The sequence below is a fragment of the Eriocheir sinensis genome, chromosome 6 (assembly GCF_024679095.1).
Source record: "Eriocheir sinensis breed Jianghai 21 chromosome 6, ASM2467909v1, whole genome shotgun sequence".
Classification (NCBI taxonomy): Eukaryota; Metazoa; Arthropoda; class Malacostraca; order Decapoda; family Varunidae; genus Eriocheir; species Eriocheir sinensis.
In genome coordinates, this window is record NC_066514.1 from 21,979,011 (window position 1) to 21,994,832 (window position 15,822).

At 46.9% G+C, this 15,822-nt stretch overlaps 1 long non-coding RNA gene across 1 annotated transcript in view; it reads left to right on the forward strand.

The window, feature by feature from the left end:
- The first annotated feature begins 7,256 nt into the window (after positions 1–7,256).
- The window catches only part of LOC126990232 (uncharacterized), a 40,753-nt gene continuing 32,187 nt past the window's right edge, over positions 7,257–15,822 (forward strand). The window contains exons 1-2 of the long non-coding RNA XR_007744148.1: positions 7,257–7,394; positions 7,607–7,653. This is a non-coding gene — a long non-coding RNA (uncharacterized LOC126990232). The remainder of the gene's footprint in view (positions 7,395–7,606; positions 7,654–15,822) is intronic.

Consider the following 15,822-nt stretch of genomic DNA (forward strand, 5'->3'; position numbering starts at 1 on the left):
CTTTTCCTTGCTCCTGACACACACACACACACACACACACACACACACACACACACACACACACACGAGTCATCTTTAACGTACAGGATAAAAGAAAAAGAGAGAGAGAGAGAAGGAAGGAAAAGACTGCCATGTAATCTAAGGAACCATAATTGAATAACCTTCAGAATTAGATTTCCATTCTCCAGAAAACCCAATACCTGGAAAAAATCTTGTTAGGCAGCCGCGCGTTGCCAGAGAAACTTATAGAAAAGAAACTGATAGAAAAGGCGAGTCCCCCAAAAAGTTAAAGAAGAGGGATTTCTCGGAGACAGGCAGTAAAGGGATCGCCTCGAATCTCGATTTATGGCTGTCGTTCGTGAGATGGCGGACTTCCGGCGGCGCAGAAATCCGGGGACTTATGGAGATACACTTATGGATGACTCAGGCTGACTTGTAGCTTCTGGAGGCTTGGCTCGGCTCGGCTCGGCTCGTCTCGGCTCGGCTCGGCTCGTCTCGTCTCGCCTCGGCTCGTCTCGGCTCGTCTCGTCTCGTCTCGTCTCGTCTCGTCTCGGCTCGTCTCGGCTCGTCTCGGCTCGGCTCGTCTCGTCTCGTCTCGGCTCGGCTCGTCTCGTCTCGGCTCGGCTCGTCTCGTCTTGTCTCGGCTCGGCTCGGCTCGGTTCGGCTCGGCTCGGCTCAGTTTGCGAATGTACCAATTCCTGAGAAAACAAAAGTATTGGAACAGGAAGGAATAAACAATTGAAAAGTGCATGGAGGTGTTTTACAGATCAGGTAAGGTTTTGTTGTGTTACGTTTGGTCAGGAGCAGTGAGTAACGGGCTTTTTTTTTCATTATTGTTTTTTTTTTTACGCCCTTGCACTGTCTCCTCTGCTGTAAAAAAAAGGCTGTTAAAAAGAAGTTCACTTTCACTTCCATCACTAATTGAGGAGACCGAACCGAGAGACTGGTTCAGTGATCTGAGAATGGACGAACCATCCCACCGCTAGCTCCCCACCCTGGTGACTCCTCTCATACAAGAGCAAGACATCTGCTTTTGAACATCTATATCGCCACACGAACGACTTTTTTTTATTTTATTTTTATTTTTACGTCGTGGCCTTTTGTGCCGGTAGGCTTTTTCCCGGTGGATCCTGATGGTCGGCCCAAGGCTTCTTCCCGGTGGATCCTGATGGTCGGCCCAAGGCTTCTTCCCGGTGGATCCTGATGGTCGACCCAAGGCTTCTTCCCGGTGGATCCTGATGGTCGGCCCAAGGCTTCTTCCCGGTGGATCCTGATGGTCGGCCCAAGGCTTCTTCCCGGTGGATCCTGATGGTCGGCCCAAGGCTTCTTCCCGGTGGATCCTGATGGTCGGCCCAAGGCTTCTTCCCGGTGGATCCTGATGGTCGGCCCAAGGCTTCTTCCCGGTGGATCCTGATGGTCGGCCCAAGGCTTCTTCCTGGTGGATCCTGATGGTCGGCCCAAGGCTTCTTCCCGGTGGATCCTGATGGTCGGTCCAAGGCTTCTTCCCGGTGGATCCTGATGGTCGGCCCAAGGCTTCTTCTCGGTGGATCCTGATGGTCGGCCCAAGGCTTCTTCCCGGTGGATCCTGATGGTCGGCCCAAGGCTTCTTCCCGGTGGATCCTGATGGTCGGCCCAAGGCTTCTTCCCGGTGGATCCTGATGGTCGGCCCAAGGCTTCTTCCCGGTGGATCCTGATGGTCGATCCAAGGCTTCTTCCCGGTGGATCCTGATGGTCGGCCCAAGGCTTCTTCCCGGTGGGTCCTGATGGACGGCCCAGCCCGTTCTGGCGCAGGCGAGTGTTTATAGTGACGCCATCTTGCATTGGCTCATGCTGCCCTCCCGGAGCTCATCTTTAATCCTAGAATCTAGAGTCCGGGTTGATAGGTGGTCTTCTGGACAGCATGTGGGTAGTTTTAAGCCACTCGGCGGCGGCTGAAAAATCCCAGCTTGGTGGCACCGGGCGGGGATTGAACTCGCGTCGTCCTGAACGCGGCACCGTCACGCTATCCATTCAGCCACCGCCACCGCTGTGATGACTCCTCTGGTAGAAAAGCAAGACACCTGCATCATGAGACGATCTATTTCCCCAAATGAACGACTCTCAGTGCGCTGCATTTTCTGTCAGGTTTGAAATGTGTGGCCTCAATGTCAGTTGTTTTTTGTTTTATTGCGCGAATGTTATTTGTATCCAACCATAATTTTGAATTTATGTTACATTATGAATGAAAAACGATTAAGGAACACATGATTTTATTACACACCTGAATGTTGCTTACAGAAGGGCGTGATATTTCCTGATCATGTAAGGGGGCTTCGTGGTGCAGTGGTTAGCATACTCGTGCTCACAACCGAGAGAGCCAGGGTTCGATTCTCGAGCGGAGTGGAAAAATTTGGGCGGCTTTTCCGATACCCTACGCCCCTGTCCACCCAGCAGTGAATGGGTACCAGGTATTAATCGGGGGTTGTGTCCCGTCTCCTGGGGTCTGTTCCCTTCTCCTATAATTCCTTTCCCTTCTGTCTCTCTCAGGCATATGACCACAGATGTTGCGCCGACTAAACGAAACTTTCCAACTTTCCTGATTATGTAGAAATAGTAGTGGCTCGTAGTACCACAGAGATGATCGATATACATCATCAGCTGCTGCACCAGATTTTAATGAAGCTTCTACGTTTTTTTTGTTGTCCTGAACGATGACCGCAAGGTGTTTATTTTCTTAACTACAGATTCTTTGTGCATTCTCGTCTTTTTCTTTCAGTATATTCACTAAATTTTCGTAAGCAGCATTTTTCTTGTTTCTATCCGAGTAGTCTTTACTTTTTGCGTTCCAGATGCGCGGGTGTTCTGATGCAGTCCAATAAATTCGCGCCAAAACGTACGGTTTTCAGTTCTCTTACTCATCGTGGCGGCTGCCGACAGTAGCAGAGATGTTCTTGTTACTGCTTTGGCAATAAAACTGTAAATACCGTCACGCCTCCCACACACGCTCAAATCAGACTTGCAGAGTGCCAGAACTGTGCGGGGTTTCTCAGGAAGCAAATGAATTTGCAGTGCCCGCGCTGGGCCCGTGCAGGTACACAAATAAGTCCCACACATGCACAAGTTGCACTGCAAAAAATAGTTTATGTAGTGTGTTTGCTCAGTGCCACGGAACGTGTTGGAACCCTTAATATGATATTATTTAGGTCCCCTATATGGACGCTCAGTGGCACTGCGCAAACACACTGCGCAAACTGGTTTGTGCAGTGCAATTTGTGCGTGTGTGGGGTTAGTTTGTGTAGCTGCACGGGCCCCGCGCGGGCACGGTGTAAATTCAGTCGCTGCCTGAAAAACCCCGCAAGCCTACATATCGTTTGAGCGTGTGTGGGGAGCAGTGATGCCATTTTAGCGGATTTTCCGCTAGATCTGGCGGAATTGCAGTTAATCTAGCGGGAAAAATCTTAGAATTGACAAGAGTAACTGGCGGATTTTCAAGACCAATCTGGCGGCAAATTTTTATAGCTTCACCTATCATCTGGCGGATTTTTTAGGCCATCCTAGCGGATTTATAAATTTTGAGTTGGCAACACTGGTGGGGAGGCGTGACATTATTTACAGTGTTCGCGCCAACGCCGTGAGGAGAACATCTCTGGTACTGTTGCCAGTCGCCACAATGAGTGGCGGCACTGAAGACCGAACGTTCCGGCGTGAATTTAATGAAATGTTTGAACAACATCCCTGTATCCGGAAGGTAAAAAGTAAAGAGCACTCGGATAGGAACATGAAAAATGCGGCGTACGAAAAATTAGTGAACAAACTGAAAAAAAAAAGACGAGAATGCAAACAGAGATTCTATTGTTAAGAAAATAAACACTTTGCGGTCATCATTCAGGGAAGAATATAAGAAAGTAACTGCTTCATTCAAGTCTGGCGCAGCACCTGATGATGTATATCGACCATCTCTGTGGTACTACGAGCTACTCCTATTTCTACATGATGCAACTAACAGCAGGTCTTCTTCAGAGACTGTCTGACATGCTGACACAGTGAGCACACGACAGAACTGAGTAAATTAGCTCTGTGGGCCTGAGTAGTGTGTGGCCGACGGCATAGTTTTGTGCAAACCAGTTTGTAAAGGTAGTTTGCGCAGTACAACTGAGCGTGTATGGGGGCATTAATAACAGCTCGGTAGCCTCATACCCGCTCAGTGGCGCTGCACAGTGAACCGTACAAACCATGGCCGTCAACCACACGCTACTAAACCCCACTGAGATCAATTACTCATGCAATTCTGTCGTACTCTGGCTGCGTAGCATGTCGGGTACAGTCTGTGAAGACGACCTACCAGTGATGGTGTTGGCAGTGTTGGCGGCTAACACTGAACAAAGGAAAGACAAAGAGTGCCTGGGAAACAGTGGAGTGGACATATTCCTGGCTGTTGAAGAGTTTATCCCTTCTCTGGCTCATGGTGGTGACAGCAGCGATGGTGAGGCCAGGGTGTGGGCGTCATCTGACCACAGAGCGTCACGCCTTCCCTCACACACTCGGAACGGTGGCCTGTGCAGTGCCGGGACTACGCGGGCTTTTTCAGGAAAAGACTGAATTTGTACAGTGCCCGAGTGGTACCCGTGCAGTGCCACAAATTGCACGGACAGACTGCACTGCGTAAGCCATTTCCACCTGAACTAAACGTGTCACTTTCCTTCCACAAACGTTCCCTTGTTACACACACACATACACACACAGGCACACATGCACGGAGGAGCAAGCTAAACAAGAATAACACCTTAACAGAGAGAGAGAGAGAGAGAGAGAGAGAGAGAGAGAGAGAGAGAGAGAGAGAAGGGGGGGGGAGGAATTCACGCCACGATGGCAGGAACAAAACAAACCTCGAGTAAATGTTTGAAACACAAAAACCGAGACCAACGTTTTCTGACACAAAGGTTTCGCTCGCCCCGAAATTGGAGGGTAGACGTTGAAATTGAGAGAGAGAGAGAGAGAGAGAGAGAGAGAGAGAGAGAGAGAGAGAGAGAGAGAGAATAATAAAACGTGCTGGAAAAAGACGGAAATATGAAAAAAAAACAGACGGACACACAAACAGACAGACAGACAGGCACATTAAGTGACAGACAGATCGAAAGATTGATGGACGGACAGGCAATCATAAACCAATAAACATACATATAGATACTCAGTTATATAGACGGACAGATAGATAGACAGACAGATATATACATGGATAGATAGACAGATGCATTAATAGATCGATTAATCATTAATAGATACACGCGGTCAGGCAAGCAGAAAAAATATTAAGCAATGAATGTAAGAGAGATATGGTAGGTCTCTCTCTCTCTCTCTCTCTCTCTCTCTCTCTCTCTACATATGACAAAAGGGGCGGGGAAATTCTCTCTCTCTCTCTCTCTCTCTCTCTCTCTGGCTGGCTGGCTGACGGTTTCACGGGGATCGTAGGGGCGGGGTTAGCGTGGAGGAACACAGCTGACGCCCCACGTGAACAGGGAGAACCACAGCACAAAGGCGGGCTGGCGGTGTATCCTGGAAAGCAAGGTTACAGGCAGAGGGCAGCGGAGGGTAGGCCCGTGAGGGTAAGGGATTATACGGACGTGATGGTGCCCCCTACATTGCATTATTATATTTGGGTATTTTCTTGTGACTTCATACTCATTCTAGAGTGACACTATTGCAGTATTGCCGTTGGTGAATATGGGCTTCATAAAGGTTCTGAGAGAGAGAGAGAGAGAGAGAGAGAGAGAGAGAGAGATTTGGGGGAAGGAAGGAAAATAAGATGAAGAGGAGGGAGGGAGAGGGGGAAAGTGTGGGTTGGGAACGATTAGGGGAGGGAAAGGAGGAAAGAGGGAGGGAGGGGAGAAGATGGGGGGGGGGATGAAGAGGGGTCAGGGAGAGGGACACACACATTCGAACAAACATACCTCATCTAGCTTTGTAATAGTCTTGTACATCATAATCATCATCACCATCACCATCACTAGCCATAAGTTGGTGCACTCAGCGCTAGGTAACCACACGAAAGACATGCAGCAGTATTTTGTCTATGCGCTATTCATGTGTTTTGTCAGCTGTGTGCATCGTTGCCAGATTATCGTACTCACCACTTTGTATTCACCATTTTTAAGCCACAAACTCTCGCACCTACAGAAATAACGATGGAAAATTAAAGTCAGCGTTAAAACTCTTATTTATTAATGCTTCTTTGTTTTTTGCTACAGTTATCTCGGTCAGAAACGACGAAAATGCAATGCGGTGAGTACGATAATTTGCTGTGTGTGTCTGTGCTGTGCCCATGGCGACCACAGCGAAGAACCCGAAGCATCGAAGCATTTAAGCAGTGAAGCCTCGAATAATACACACAGAGAGAGGTTAAGGCTTCGTTGAGGTTGTTTTAATATGTCCATGGGTAGTTTTATGAGCCATGTAATAGTTCACGAAGGCTTCTGTACACTCGTTAAGGCTTCGTTGAGGTTGTTTTAATATGTCCATGGGTAGTTTTATGAACCATATATAATAGTTCACCAAGGTTTCTGTACAATGAACGTTTAAGGCTTCGTTGAGGTTGTTTTAATATGTCCATGGGTAGTTTTATGAACCATATATAATAGTTCACCAAGGTTTCTGTACAATGAACGTGAAAAAAACACTTATGAGAGCCCGATTAATCTCTTTTGTGGCTAGGGAAATATTTGCTCTGAGAGTCGAAAGCGTCTGAGAAGGCGGGCCAAACAAACCCTCGAGATGGTGGGCTAATGGGTCGTATTCTTAACCCGTCCGCTGCGATTGGCACGGATTTGGCTGTCACTGGTAGCCTGGTAACTATACTCCACTTGTCTTTCTCTGCCTCTGTGGTGGATAGTGGAGTGTTCCCCATGCGGTATTGGTGTGCAGGACTTAACATTTCTCTTCATTGAATTGTAGCAGACACTTTTTGTTGCATTTCTGTAGCTTGGTGAGGTCTGACTGTAGGAAATCCGTAGTCCCCCAGCACACATATTTGACAAGACTTTCGTAGGAGTTTCGGGCATTTCCAGGGGTAATTTATTGACCCTAGTGGTAGTTTGACCCTTCTTCTGTGGCATAAACCTACAAAAACACTCATTAGAACCCGACTGATCTCATTTTTGGCCTTTGGAAATAGCTGATGTGAGAGTCGGAACTGTCTAAGAGTACCAACCAAAGACTTAACGAGGCGCGTGGTCATGTGTGTTAGCCGTGAGAGTTGCCGCGAGCCTCCACCAAGGGCGCCACGCTGGGTCATTCAGTGTGTGTCTATAGCCGTGTCTGGGAGGCGTAGGTGAAGCGCGTGTAATGTTACCTTTGTTTAATATTACGAAAACATTACATGAACATTGTGACGCAGCTGCTCAGAAGACGGGATACGAATGGTACAGAGAGAGAGAGAGAGAGAGAGAGAGAGAGAGAGAGAGAGAGAGAGAGAGAGAGAGAGAGAGAGAGAGAGAGAGAGAGGCAAACTGTCAAACATTATCAGTGAATATCTCTCCTCAAAAACATCTTATTCCCCGTTCACACGCAGTTTTCCGCAAACAATCACACATTTTATTGCAACGCTTGACAATATGTTTCTCCTTCGGCACAGAACAACGCGCCGCCACCGCCGTTATGCTCGCCGCCGCTGCCGCCTTGGTGAGTACCTGTGTTTGTTCCTCCTTCAGACGTAGTTTACGGGGTGCTGGGCGTCTAGGGGGCAGCAGGGGCGTTAAGCGTAAAGGACGTGTCAGCAGGAGTAGTAACCGCGCTATGCTTCATTGGAGCACTGTGAATTTTTCGTCACATGAACACGGCAGCCTGGAGTGGCCCGCGGCCTCTCTCCCTCACTCCCGGGACCATCGGGCAAATACCGCCTAAATTACTTCAATATGGTCTTAGTAATGCATGAGGTGAAGCCATGTTTCTATCAAAGTGTTCTCAGTATCGGGAATACTAGACGCGCATGTTCGTCTCCGTCCATATCGAGAACAGAGTGGAGTTGCCGGTGCCGCCGATGGGAAAATTCTCAAAATCGACGATAAAATTCCCGAAATAAACGCTCGTGTGACCAGGCCCTTAGGAAAACGGCAGACTTGCTGGTCCATCCGGCAAGTCCAGCATGCTAGTCTTCACCAGCAACACCGGCAAATTTTACGGGCGCGTCAAAACATATTCAGCACGTGTGCCGCGTCCTCGCTCATTATCGCCGGCCAGATGGCGGTGTTATGGGTGTTGAACTCTTACAATGAACTGACTGTACAGTTAGATGTTACGGGAGCATATAATGTAAATATCACTTAGAAATAGGTGTTATGTCGTGTGGAAGGGCGAGCCTGTACCGGGTGTTTCTACGCGTCCACTGCTTTGTAGAATAGTAGCCCACCAGTCGGGACCAGGTAGTGTTGCCTTAGGGCCAGTTTCACAGTTCCCCATGATGGGTTAGTAAGCTCCCAAACCAATACCAGAGCCTTCGAAATTTCCTTGTATAGTGTCTGGTGTTTATATTTAAGTTCACAAATTTGAAGAAACTATACAGGAAAAGTCTTGTGTATTTAGTGTGGCATCGTAGACCTCACCATTTTGGATTGTATGGGATTCTAGAGTTTGGTTCGGGCTGTTACGAAGACACTGTGTTGGACTGTGAAATCGGCTCCTAATGTCCAGCATTTTCTTTCGTGTAACGATTTTAGTGCCTTGAACCTGTTGCATTAATTTAGAATGGAGTTTTGTAGATATAGTCCCAAGTATATATACAAGAGATTAAGGCGAGTGAGTCAAACAGTGTTCAGCTACAGGGATAAATAAAGCAAGCTCTCTCTCTCTTGATCTTGATAATAATGCGCAGGACACCAGTACAGGGGCATAACACGCATATTTGTGTTGGCTGTTGAGGGGACGGGGGAGCCGGGTGTGCAGGGGAGGGAAGTGAATCAAGTGTAATTGTTAGTGTTGGTGTGCTGTGGTGACAAGTGAGTATGTATTTATTTTCTGAATGAGTCTGTTGTACCGCAGTCTAAAATCTGTTGAGGGAGGCTGTTCCACTCACGTGTGGTGCGTGGAAAGTATGAGTGCTTGTATGCGTCAGTGTTAGTGTGATATGTTTGGTATTTATGGATGTGTGTGTTACGAGTACGTTGACTGTTTGCGTTGTGTAGGTATGTATGTGGGTCAATGTCAATGTGAGTGTTTGTGATCTTTTACGCAAGTGTAAGTCTGTGTGCTTGTCAGCGTAGGTGAAGAGGGTCCATGTTTATCTGTTGTTTGATCAGTGTTTTGATGCCAGGCGTTCGAGTGTTATTGTTTGTAAGGAACCTTGCCGCCTTGGTGTTGATTTATTCTAACCTATCAATGTTTCTGTGTGTGTAAGGATCCCACACCGTGGAGCAGTATTCCAGTGTTGGTCTCACAAGTGTGTTGCACGCTATGTGTTTTATGTCAGGTGTACAGTTATGTAGATTCCTCCTCAGGAACCCCAGTATTCGGTTGGCCGTGGCACTGATATGGTCTATGTGAGTGATAAACTTTAGGTTAGTGGAGAGGTGGACACCAAGATACTTGTGTGTGTATACTGATTCAAGGTCTGTGTTATGAAGAGTGGAAGTGTGATGGATGGGGTTGTGAGCTCTGGTGGATCTTATCAGTTTGCACTTATCAGGGCGGAAATGCATCTGCCAGGTGCGCTCCCACCGTTGGAGGGCGTCCAAGTCTTTTTGTAGAAGTCTGCAGTCGTCATTAGTCTTTACTGCTCTAAACAGTAAACTATCGTCGGCAAACAGTCTAGTGGAAGAGTTAGGCGTTGAGAGTGGAAGATCGTTAATGTACAAGAAAACAAAAAGAAGAGGGCCTAAGACAGTGCCTTGTGGGACACCTGAAGAAACAGGGACAGTGTCAGATGAAGATCCGTTAAAAAGAACACGTTGAGTCCTGTTAGTAAGAAATGCAGTGATCCAGTGAAGAATAGGTCCTGAAATACCGTAGTATTTCAATTTTAATGTCAGTCTTTTGTGCGGGACTTTGTCGAAGGCTTTGGCAATATCTAAAACAACAATGTCAACTTGTTTAATGTCACGTAGAACAAGGTGTTTGACCGCCCCTTACTTGCCCCCACGGTCCTTCACTTTCGTGGCCTTCAGGAGACCGTGAAGGCAAGTAGGGGACGATCAAACACCTTGAGAGAACACTGGCTATATTTATCCTTGTGGCTGAACACTGTCTGTCTGGCGTTTTTTGTGTGTACGTCAGAAGACGCTGACTTTCTTGTTTATCAGTTGTTGTTGGTGGTGGTATTGGTGGTGGTGGTGGTGGTGGTGGTGGTATTGGTGGTGGTGGTGGTATTGGTGGTGGTGGTGGTGGTGGTATTGGTGGTGGTGGTGGTGGTGGTGGTTTTGGTGGTGGTGGTGGTGGTGGTTTTGGTGGTGGTGGTGGTGGTGGTGGTGGTATTGGTGGTGGTGGTGGTGGTCTGCTAATTAACTTTTTTTTTTCTTTTTTTACGTCGTGGCCTATTGCGCCGGTAGGCTTCTTCCAGGTGGATCCTGGTGGTCGGCCCACGGCTTCTTCCCGGTGGGACCTGATGGTCGGCCCAGCCCGTTCTGGCGCAGGCGAGTGTTTATAGTGGTGCCATCTTGCATTGGCTCATGCTGCCCTCCCGGAGCTCATCTTTAATCCTAGAATCTAGAGTCCGGGTTGATAGGTGGTCTTCTGGACAGCATGTGGGTAGTTTTAAGCCGCTCGGCGGCGGCTGAAAAATCCCAGCTTGGTGACACCGGGCGGGGATTGAACTCGCGTCGTCCTGAACGCGGCGCCGTCACGCCGCGTTCTATCTACTTAACGAACTTTCTGTCTATCTATCTATCTATCTATTTAACGAACTTTCTATCTATCTATCTATTTAACGAACTTTCTGTCTATATCTATTTAACGAACTTTCTGTCTATCTATCTATCTATTCAACGAACTTTGTCTATCTCTCTATCTATTTAACGAACTTTCTATCTATCTATCTATTTAACGAACTTTCTGTCTATATCTATTTAACGAACTTTCTGGCTATCTATCTATCTATTCAACGAACTTTCTGTCTATATCTATCTATTTAACGAACTTTCTGTGTCTATCTATCTATCTATCTAACTATCTATCTTTCTGCATCCATCCATCCATACAGAGAGAGAGAGAGAGAGAGAGAGAGAGAGAGAGAGAGAGAGAGAGAGAGAGAGAGAGAGAGAGAGAGAGAGAGAGAGAGAGAGAGAGAGAGAGAGAGAGCGTTAGGAAGGGCCATTGTCTTGCAGTGGTCTATTATATAATGGTTACTGCTGGTGCTGATGATGATAATGGTGATAGTGCTCCGTGTCACTACTGCCGGTGCTGCTGTTACGCCTCTCCTCTTCATACGCTGAGGGCCGTATTTTAAGACCCCATCGCTTCTCACATCAACTATTTCTAAAGGTCAAAGAGGGGATCAATCTGGTTTTCATGAGTGTTTTTTAAGGTTCATGGCATAGAAGAAGGGTCAAACTACCACCAGGGTCATAAAACTACCCCTGGAAAGGCCTACAGCTCCTACGAAAGCCATGTCAAATATGTGAACTTGGGCGACGAAATGTTTTAAAATACGACTCTCATTCTCTCACACCCTTCCCTGCTGCCTTTCCCCTTTCCCTCCTTCTCTACTGCTTGTTCGCTTCCTTTAATATACTTGTGTCCTCACCTACTTAACCTTCCCGGTGGATCCTGATGGTCGGCCCAAGGCTTCTTCCCGGTGGATCCTGATGGTCGGCCCAAGGCTTCTTTCCGGTGGATCCTGATGGTCGGCCCAAGGCTTCTTTCCGGTGGATCCTGATGGTCGGCCCAAGGCTTCTTCCCGGTGGGGCCTGATGGTCGGCGCAGCCCTTTCTGGCGCAGGCGAGTGTTTATAGTGGCGCCATCTTGCATTGGCTCATGCTGCCCTCCCGGAGCTCATCTTTAATCCTAGAATCTAGAGTCCGGGTTCATAGGTGGTCTTCTGGACAGCATGTGGGTAGTTTTAAGCCACTCGGCGGCGGCTGAAAAATCCCAGCTTGGTGGCACCGGGCGGGGATTGAACTCGCGTCGTCCTGAACGCGGCGCCGTCACGCTATCCATTCAGCCACCGCCTCCCCTCACTGCCCCATCTCCCTTACTCCCCTTCCTTCCGGCTTGCTTCCTTCCCCTCGAGTCCCATCTCCTGTTCCACCATCCTTTCCCTACCCTGCACGTCCTCTCTGGTCCCTGCGCATAAGTACTTACTGCCCTATTAGATGTTGGACACCGTTTATTGCTCTTCTCTCTCTCTCTCTCATTACGGTATCAGTATGTTTTCTCGTTCTTTTTCTGATAATTTCTCGTCCCCCCATCAGCTACATATATCCTTTCTTTGACCTTGTGTGTGTGTGTGTGTGTGTGTGTGTGTGTGTGTGTGTGTGTGTGTGTGTGTGTGTGTGTGTGTGTGTGTGTGTGTGTGTGTGTGTGTGTGTGTGTGTGTGTGTGTGTGTGTGTGTGTGTGTGTGTGGGCGCTTACAGAAAAGAAGACAACACAAAGGCAAAATATAAGAGGAAACAATAACAACAACAAAAAAAAAAAAAAAACCCGCTGTCGATGCGCAAGTAAATAGTTTGTGAAAAAATAATCTCCTCCTCTTATTGAAAGTTTCCTTCCTCTTAAATTCCGCCGCAATGTTGCAAATCTTTCTATCTTCTGCCGATATTTTCATGCTGACTGCTCCTCTGAACTTGCTAACTACATTCCTCACACCTTCCCGCGGCCCCGCTGCACTCGACTCTCTACTCTTATTTATCCCTATACTGTCCAGATCCCTTATGCAGGAGTTAATCAGCACTTTCATTCTTTTATCCCTTCCGCTGATAAACTCTGGAACAGCCTTCCTTTGTTAGTTTTCCTCCTGCCTATGACTTGACTTCTTTCAAGAGGAGTGTCAAGACACATCTCGCGAAATTGACCTCGCCTTTGACATCTTGTTTTAGTTGCTTGTATTTCAGAAGCACCTGGCGGGCTTTTTTGTTCCTTTTTTGTTTCGTGCCCTGAGCTGTCTCCCTAAAAAGAGAGTCAGAATCGTTTGGGAAGTGACTTGATACATCCCTCTTGAAAGAGTTCAAATCGTAGGCAAGAGGAAATACAAAAGAAACGACACGAGCTCGAATCCCCACGCTACCACCTCGGATTTTTCAGTCACCGCCGAGTGGCTCAAAACTACCCACATGCTGTCCTGAAGACCACCCATCAACCCGGACTCTAGAGGAAACCGTCCAAGAATCAAGAACGAGTTCCGGGGGACAGTATGAGCCAAGAGAAGATGGCGCCACTATGAACACTTGCCTGCGCCATGACGGGCTGGGGCCGAATACCATCCAGGTCCCTCAAGCAAGCCTACCGGCGCTATAGGCGGAGACGTAAAAAAAAAAAAAAACTTCCAGCAGGAATGAAAGGTAGATGTTGACAGGCAGAGGCGAAAGAGTTTGCCCAGGCAGGGTGTCAGCACGGAGGCACAGTTTTTAAGGACAATAGGAGGCACTCCATCAGGTCCATAAGCCTTCTGAGGATTGAGGCCAGAGTGGGCATAGAAAACATCACTCTTAAGAATATTAATAACAGGCATAAAGGAGTCAGAGGGGCGATGAGTAGGAGGAATATGCCCAGAATCGTCCAGAGTGGAATTTTTAGAAAAAGTTTGAGAGATAGATAGCCTTAGAGATAGATGAGACGGCGGTGCTGCCGTCAGGACTAAGGAGAGGAGGGAAAGATGAAAAAGTGAAGTTGGAGGAGATGTTTTTGGGTAGATGCCAGAAGTCACGGGAAGAATTCGAAAAAAAGCAAGGTCTTGGCTTTTTCTATTAATGAAGGAGTTTTTGGTAAGTCGAAGAATAGATTTGGCACGATTCCGCGCAGAAATGTAAGTATCATGGTTAGCGGGAGTTGTGTGTGTGTGTGTGTGTGTGTGTGTGTGTGTGTGTGTGTGTGTGTGTGTGTGTGTGTGTGTGTGTGTGTGTAGGTGGGTGGGTGCTTTCTGGTGTTTTTTGTTCCCTTTACTTGACTCTGAGTCCCTCGTCTCTTTTTTCCTTTCTTCTATTTTTGTCCAACCTTTTTTCCTTCCTTTTTGTCCATTTTGTTTCCCTCCCCTCTCCCAAACCTCACCTTTGCTCGCCTTTGTATAACTATTTGTATCTTTTACTTTTTTGTTGTTGTTTTTTGTCAGTTTCTTTGTTTTTTCCTCTCGTAATCTTGGGGAGGCGGTGGCTGAATGGATAGCGTGACGGCGCCGTGTTCAGGACGACGCGAGTTCAATCCCCGCCCGGTGCCACCAAGCTGGGATTTTTCAGCCGCCGCCGAGTGGCTTAAAACTACCCACATGCTGTCCAGAAGACCACCTATCAACCCGGACTCTAGATTCTAGGATTAAAGATGAGCTCCGGGAGGGCAGCATGAGCCAATGCAAGATGGCGCCACTATAAACACTCGCCTGCGCCAGAACGGGCTGAGCCGACCATCAGGCCCCACCGGGAAGAAGCCTTGGGCCGACCATTAGGATCCACCGGGAAGAAGCCTACCGGCGCAATAGGCCAAGACGTAAAAAAAAAAAAAAAAAAAAAAAAAAACTATTTTTCTGCTTTTTTCCCTGTATTTTTCTTTTATTTTTTCCCTGTGTTTTTCTTTTATTTTTTCCCTGTATTTTTCTTTTATTTTTTCCCTGTATTTTTCTTTTATTTTTTCCCTGTATTTTTCTTTTATTTTTTCCCTGTGTTTTTCTTTTATTTTTTCCCTGTATTTTTCTTTTATTTTTTCCCTGTATTTTTCTTTTATTTTTTCCCTGTATTTTTCTTTTATTTTTTCCCTGCATTTTTCTTTTATTTTTTCCCCTGTATTTTTCTGTGTTTTGGATAACTTGTATTCATGTTTTTTTCCATTGGTTGTTTTTACTTTACTAATCTTCTTTTTTGTCTGATCTCTAATTGTATGTTTCTCTTCTAATTTCTTTCTTTTGTCTTTTGTCTTTTATCGTAACGCTTCATCATTTATGTCTTATAGTTTCGCTTCGTGGACTTCTTTTTGCTTCGAGAACCTTTTCCTCCTTTGTTCTCCATTGTCTTTATACGTTCAGCTTTTTATCGCCTTTCTCGAGTTTTCTTTTGCTTACTTTATCTCTGCTTCTGTAACCTTTCCTCTCGTTTGTTCTCCTTCGTATGTTCGTCTTTTCCATTTCCTATTGCTAGTGTTTATTTGTTGCCTGTTCCCGCTAACATTCTTTTGCGTCTTTATTTTCTCCTTTGTCTCATTTCTCCGTCTTCCTTTGTCTCTGTTTCTGCTTCCAGTTTATCATTTTTTCATCCCTTGTGTCAGGCTGTTCTCGCTTGCGTCTCTGTCTTTGTGTGGTTGCGTATCTTACCTCGTATCATTTTCCTTCGGCTCTTTACGCTTTATTGCATGTCTAAGTGGAATCTAAGGCTCTTCGTCTCATCTGCTCTCCTCCTCTTACTGATAGTCTTCTACCTCTTAAATTCCGCCGCCATGTTGCCTCTCTTTCTATCTTCTATCGATATTTTCATGCTGACTGCTCTTCTGAACTTGCTAACTGCATGCCTCCCTCCCTTCCGCGGCCCCGCTGCACACGACTTTCTACTCATGCTCATCCCTATACTGTCCAAACCCCTTATGCAAGAGTTAACCAGCACCTCCATTCTTTCATCCCCTTCCTTCATCTGTATTTCCTCCTGCCTATGACTTGACCTCCTTCAAGAAGAGTATATCAAAAAACCTCTCCACCCGAAATTGACCTCTCTTTTGGCTACTCTTTA